A 7,188-nucleotide genomic window follows, 5' to 3' on the forward strand; every position below is an offset into this window, starting at 1 on the left:
TGGCTCAGCCTCTGGCCCTGTCCATTAAGATCTAGGGAACACCTAATTATTGCCCAGGGGGCACCAAGGATACATTAGGCGGGGGTTTGCCTATGAATCTACATAGGATCTGGGTTCCTTCTAATCCAAGAGGTACAGAGAAGAGTAGTGTCCGGATTGAGGAGATTGTGGTCTGTGACGGGAGGGGCTAAGCATAGTGGGACCCCAGTGGGAGCTGTCTGAATCAATACCATAAGAGCAGAAAGAGGAGATGAACCTCTGAGTTAACCTGAATGGGAACCAGGCCAGGGTTGGACGTTGTGTTGTGGGTTGTAGAGTGGTGCTTGGGTCTGTTTCTCTCTCCCACTGTCTAGAATGGCCAGGAGGACCCAGAATGCTGGGTTACCAGCCCTTAAATGCACTCCTTGGATGGGTCAGATTTTAATTATAGTTATGTTCTAGAGTCCCTCTTAGGACTTAACCCCAGATACCTCTGTATGTCCTTTCTCAAGAGAAGACATTCCAGTTTTGGAACCAGAGGGAGGAATTGGCCTCTTTGATCTTCAAAGCCTGGGTAGCTGCCCAAGCACTCATTCTGTCATTGGTCAAACTTTGTCTTGCAACTGTCTGGGGGCCTACTGCCCTCTAACTCAGACCAAAAACCAGTTTATCAGAGCCTTTTTATGAGGCAGCTACCCTGGTGGCATTTAAGTGACTGACCTATGCCCGCTTTTAAATGGCCTGCAGATTGCGTCTATGAAACAGAAAGTGAAAGAGAATTGCCCACTGAGACAGCAGCCAAATTAAGTGGCTGGCAGGTGCCCAGCAATGTCTCCAAAACTATAAAGAGGATAGTGGGAAGGCCACAGACCCTTCTTATTTACCACTTGGCATGGAAAGATGACACAGCACAGGCCCCATATTGGATGCCAATTCTAATACTCCCCGATGGCAAGCTGGGACTCTCCTCACAGGTTCTTGTCCTGTGAAGTTTGAAGAATAAAATTCATGGACTAAAAGATTTTAAGCAACACTGTGGAAATTTATTGCAAGTATATACAAATTCCCCTCGGAAAGGGGTCCCCAAAATGGAGAAAGTTCTCTCTCTAAAATGGGAAAAACCAGTCCTGTGAGTCTAATTGTCTCTGGGTTTATAAATGCTCATAGCTTCTTGGTCTGCTCATTCCACTTCCTAATTGGACCCTTCCATATTTTATGTCCCTTGCTCTTTTCTAATTGACTATTTCCACATTTTCCCTGCATGGTATCAGTTTCAAAGTTTCAAAGGGCCTCCCTCTTTTCTTCCCCTTATCTTATAGCATTCTTGTAAACAATCTGATGGTTTGGGGCTGTCTCTTCCCCTCACGTATGCATTCCTCACGCATGGACCCCCCTACCCTCAGAACAACAGAAAGAGGAACAAGGGTTAGAAAACCTATTTGAAGAAATAATGTCATAAAACTTCCCTGAGGTGGGGAACAAAAAAGTCACACAAGCACAGAGTCCCAAACAAGGTGAACCCAAAAAGACCCACACCAAGACACATAATTACCATGGCAAATGTTCAGGACAAAGAGAGAATCTTAAAGGCTGCAAGAGAGAGATGGAAAGTTACATACAAGGGATCTCCCATTACATTATCAAATGATTTGTCAACAGAAACACATCAGGCCAGAAAAGAATGGATGGAAATTTACAAAGTGATGCAAAACAAAGGACTGAATTCAAGAATACCCTATCCAGCCAGGCTATCATTCAAAATTGAAGGGGAAATAAGAAGCTTCACAGACAAAAAAAAGGCTAAGGGAGTTTATCACCACCAAGACAGCAATGCAAGTAATTCTAAAGGGACTGGTGTAAAAAGAAGAAATAAAAAGCTCAGAAAGAAAACAGACACACAAAAACAGAAATGCCTACAAACAAGTACCTTTCAATAATAACTTTAAACGTAAACGGACTAAATGCTCCAAACAAAAGACATCGAGTGGCTGAATGGATAAAAAAACATGACCCATACATCTGCTGTCTACAAGAAACCCACCTCATTAGAAGGGACTCACACAGACTGAAAGTGAAAGGATGGAAAAATATCTTTCAGGCAAATGGAAAGGAAAAGAAAGCTGGGGTAGCAATACTTATATCGGACAAAATAGACCTCAAAGTGAAGGCCATAACAAGAGATAAGGAAGGCCACTTCATAATACTAAAGGGATCAATACAACAAGAAGATATAACCCTGGTAAACATATATGCACCCAATGCAGGAGCACCCAAATTCATAAAAAAACTCCTGGAGGATATCAAAGGAGAGATCGACAACAATACAATCATTGTAGGGGACTTTAATACACCACTGACAGCACTGGATAAGTCTTCTAGACAAATAATCAGCAAAGATACAGCAATCCTAAATGACTCACTAGATCAGATGGACTTAATAGACATCTTCAGAACACTTCACCCGAAAGCCAGGGAATATACATTCTACTCAAATGCTCATAGGACATATTCAAAAATAGACCATATATTGGGTCACAAGCAAAGTATCCCCAAATTCAAGAAGATTGAAATCATAAAAAGCGTCTTCGCAGACCACGATGGCATAATATTAGAAATAAACTACAATAAAAACAACCCAAAATACTCAAACACCTGGAAGCTGAATAGCATGCTATTAAATATTGATTGGGTTACCAATGAAATCAAAGAAGAAATTCGAAACATCCTGGAAACTAATGACAATGAAAACACAACAATCCAAAACCTATGGGACACAATGAAAGCAGTCCTGAGAGGGAAGTTTATAGCTCTACAGGCCTATCTCAAAAAACAAGAAAAAATGGTAGTAAATCATCTAACTCTACAACTCAAAGAATTAGAAAGAGAGCAACAAGAAAACCCCAGAGTGAGCAGAAGGAAGGAGATAATAAAGATTAGAGCAGAAATAAATGACATAGAGACCAAAAAAACAATACAGAAAATCAATGAAACCAAGAGCTGGTTCTTTGAAAGGATAAACAAGATTGACAAACCTCTAGCCAGACTCACCAAGAAGCAAAGAGAGAGGACCCAAATAAACAAAATCAGAAACGATAGAGGCGAAATAACAACAGACCCCACAGAAATACAAATGATTGTTAAAAAATACTATGGACAGCTCTACTCCAACAAACTAGACAACCTGGAGGAAATGGACAAATTCCTAGAAAAATACAACATTCCAAAACTCAATCAGGAAGAATCTAAAAATCTCAACAGGCCAATAACTATGGAAGAAATTGAAGCAGTCATCAAAAAGCTTCCAGCAAACAAAAGCCCAGGACCAGACGGCTTCACAGGGGAGTTTTACCAAACATTCAAGGAAGAACTGAAACCTATCCTCCTCAGACTACTACAAAAAATTCAAGAGGAAGGAACACTTCCAAGCTCATTCTATGAAGCCAGCATCACCCTAATACCAAAACCAGGTAAAGACAACACAATGAAAGAGAATTACAGGCCAATATCCCTCATGAACATAGATGCCAAAATCCTCAACAAAATCTTAGCAAATCGGATCCAGCAGTACATCAGAAAGATCATACACCATGACCAAGTAGGATTTATCCCAGGGATGCAAGGATGGTACAATATCCGCAAATCAATAAACGTGATACATCACATAAACAAATTGAAAGAAAAAAACCACATGGTCATATCAATTGATGCAGAAAAAGCATTTGACAAAATTCAACACCCATTTTTGATAAAAGCTCTCAGCAAGGTGGGAGTAGAAGGATCATACCTCAACATAATAAAAGCCATATATGACAGGCCCACAGCCAACATCATACTCAATGGACAAAAACTAACACCATTCCCCCTAAGAACAGGAACAAGACAGGGATGCCCCCTCTCACCACTCCTCTTCAACATAGTACTGGAAGTGTTAGCCATTGCAATTCGGCAAGAAGAAGAAATAAAAGGCATCCAAATTGGAAAAGAGGAAGTAAAACTGTCCTTATTTGCAGACGACATGATATTATACATACAAAACCCTAGAGACTCCATCAAAAAGCTACTGGACTTAATACATGAATTTGGCAATGTAGCAGGATACAAAATTAACCCCAAGAAATCCGAGGCATTTCTATACACCAATAGTGAACTTTCAGAAAGAGAGATTATAAAAACAATCCCGTTTACCATCGCACCAAAAAAATTAAGCTACCTAGGAATAAACTTAACTAAAGAGGTAAAAGACCTCTACTCAGAAAACTACAGGACGTTTAAAAATGATATAGAGGAAGACATAAACAGATGGAAGAACATACCGTGTTCATGGATTGGTAGAATCAACATCATTAAAATGTCCATACTACCCAAAGCAATCTATAAATTCAATGCACTTTCCATTAAAATACCAATGGCATACTTCAGAGATCTAGAACGAACTCTCCAAAAATTCATCTGGAATAAAAAAAGACCCCGAATAGCTGCAGCAATCCTGAAAAAGACCAAAGTAGGTGGGATCTCAATACCAGATATCAAGATGTATTACAAAGCCACTGTTCTCAAAACTGCCTGGTACTGGCACAAGAATAGGCATATAGATCAATGGAATAGAATAGAGAGCCCAGAAATCGGCCCCAACCAATATGCTCAATTAATATTTGACAAAGGAGGCAAGAACATACAATGGAGCCAAGATAGTCTCTTCAATAAATGGTGTTGGGAAAATTGGACAGATATATGCAAGAAAATGAAACTAGACCACCAACTTACACCATACACAAAAATAAACTCAAAATGGATAAAGGACTTAAATGTACGACAGGAAACCATAAAAATTCTAGAAGAATCCAAAGGCAACAAAATCTCAGACATATGCCGAAGCAATTTCTTCACTGATACAGCTCCTAGGGCACTTGAAACGAAAGAGAAAATGAACAAATGGGACTACATCAAAATAAAAAGCTTCTGCACAGCAAAAGAAACCATCAACAAAACAACAAGAAAACCCACTGAGTGGGAAAACATATTTGCCAATGTCATATCTGATAAGGGCCTAATCTCCAAAATTTATAGGGAACTCATACAACTTAACAAAAGGAAGATAAACAATCCAATCAAAAAATGGGCAAAGGACCTAAATAGACACCTTTCAAAAGAGGACATTCAGAAAGCCAAGAGACATATGAAAACATGCTCAAAGTCACTAATCATCCGAGAGATGCAAATCAAAACAACAATGAGGTACCATCTCACACCTGTCAGACTGGCTATCATCAACAAATCAACAAACGACAAGTGCTGGAGAGGATGTGGAGAAAAAGGAACACTTGTGCACTGCTGGTGGGAATGCAGACTGGTGCAGCCACTATGGAAGACATTATGGAGTTTCCTTAAAAAACTGAAAATGGAACTCCCATTTGACCCTGTGATCCCACTTCTAGGAATATATCCCAAGAAACCAGAAACACCAATCAGAAAGGATATATGCACCCCTATGTTCATAGCAGCACAATTCACCATAGCTAAGATCTGGAAACAGCCTAAGTGCCCATCAGTAGATGAATGGATTAGAAAACCGTGGTACATCTACACGATGGAATACTATGCTGCTCTAAAAAGGAAGGAACTCTTACCATTTGCAACGTCATGGATGGAACTGGAGAGCATTATGCTAAGTGAAATAAGCCAGTCAATGAAGGAAAAATACCACATGATCTCACTCATTCATGGATAATAGAGACCATTATAAACTTTTGAACAATAATAGATACAGAGGCAGAGCTGCCTCAAACAGATTGTCAAACTGCAGCAGGAAGGCTGGGGAGGGTTGCGGGGCAGGAGGTAGGGGGGTAAGAGATCAACCAAAGGACTTGTATGCATGCATATAAGCATAACCAGTGGACATAAGACATTGGGGGATAGGGGAGGCTAGGGGACTGTCTAGGGCGGGGGGATAAAATGGACACATATGTAATACCCTTTGTAATACTTTAAGCAATAAAAATAAAAAAAAAATAAATAAAAAAAAAAATAAAAAAAAAAAAAAAAAAAAAAAAAAAGCTAAGAAAGAAAACAGGCACAAAAAATAGAAATGGCTACAAAAAAGTAACTTTCAATAATAACTTTAAACATAAACTGACTAAATGCTCCAATCAAAAGACATCGAGTGGCTGTATGGATAAAAAACCATGACCCATATATTTGCTGTCTACAAGAGACCCACCTCAGAAAAAGGACTCACACAGACTGGAAGTGAAGGGATGGAAAAATATCTATCAGGCAAATGGAAATGAAAAAAAAGCTGGGGTAGCAATACTTATATCAGACAAAATAGACCTCAAAGTGAAGGCCATAATAAGAGATAAGGAAGGCCACTTCATAATACTAAAGGGATCTATACAACAAGAGGATATAACCCTGATAAGCATGTATGCACCCAATGCAGGAGCACCCAAATACATAAAAAAACTCCTGGAAGATATCAAGAGAGAGATCAACAACAACACAGTCGTAGTAGGGGACTTTAATACACCACTAACATCAATGGATAAATCCTCTAGACAAAAAATCGGCAAAGAAATAGCAATCCTAAATGACTCACTAGATCAGATGGACTTAATTGACATCTTCAGAACATTTCACCACAAACCCACGGAATATACAATCTTCTCAAGTGCTCATGGGACATTTTCAAAAATAGACCACATATTGGGTCACAAACAAAGACTTCCCAAATTCAAGAAGATTGAAATCATATCAAGCATCTTCTCAGACCACAATGACATAATATTAGAAATAAAGTACAATAAAAACAACCCAAAATACTCAAACACTTGGAAGCTGAATAGCATGTTATTAAATATTAATTGGGTTACCAATGAGATCAAAGAAGAAATTAAAAACATCCTGGAAACTAATGACAATGAAAACACAACCATCCAAACCCTATGGGACACAAAGAAAACAATCCAGAGAGGGAAGTTTATAGCTCTACAGGCCTATCTAAAAAAAAAAACAAAAAAACCAAGAAAAAATGGTAGTAAATCATCTAACTCTACATCTCAAAGAACTAGAAAGAGAGCAACAAGAAATGCCCAGAGTGAGCAGAAGGAAGGAGATAATAAAGATTAGAGTAGAAATAAATGACATGGAGACCAAAAAAACAATACAGACAATCAATGAAACCAAGAGCTGGTTCTTTGAAAGGATAAACAA

Source organism: Myotis myotis, unplaced genomic scaffold, assembly GCF_014108235.1.
Source record: "Myotis myotis isolate mMyoMyo1 unplaced genomic scaffold, mMyoMyo1.p scaffold_m19_p_2, whole genome shotgun sequence".
In the NCBI taxonomy this organism is placed as follows: domain Eukaryota; kingdom Metazoa; phylum Chordata; class Mammalia; order Chiroptera; family Vespertilionidae; genus Myotis; species Myotis myotis.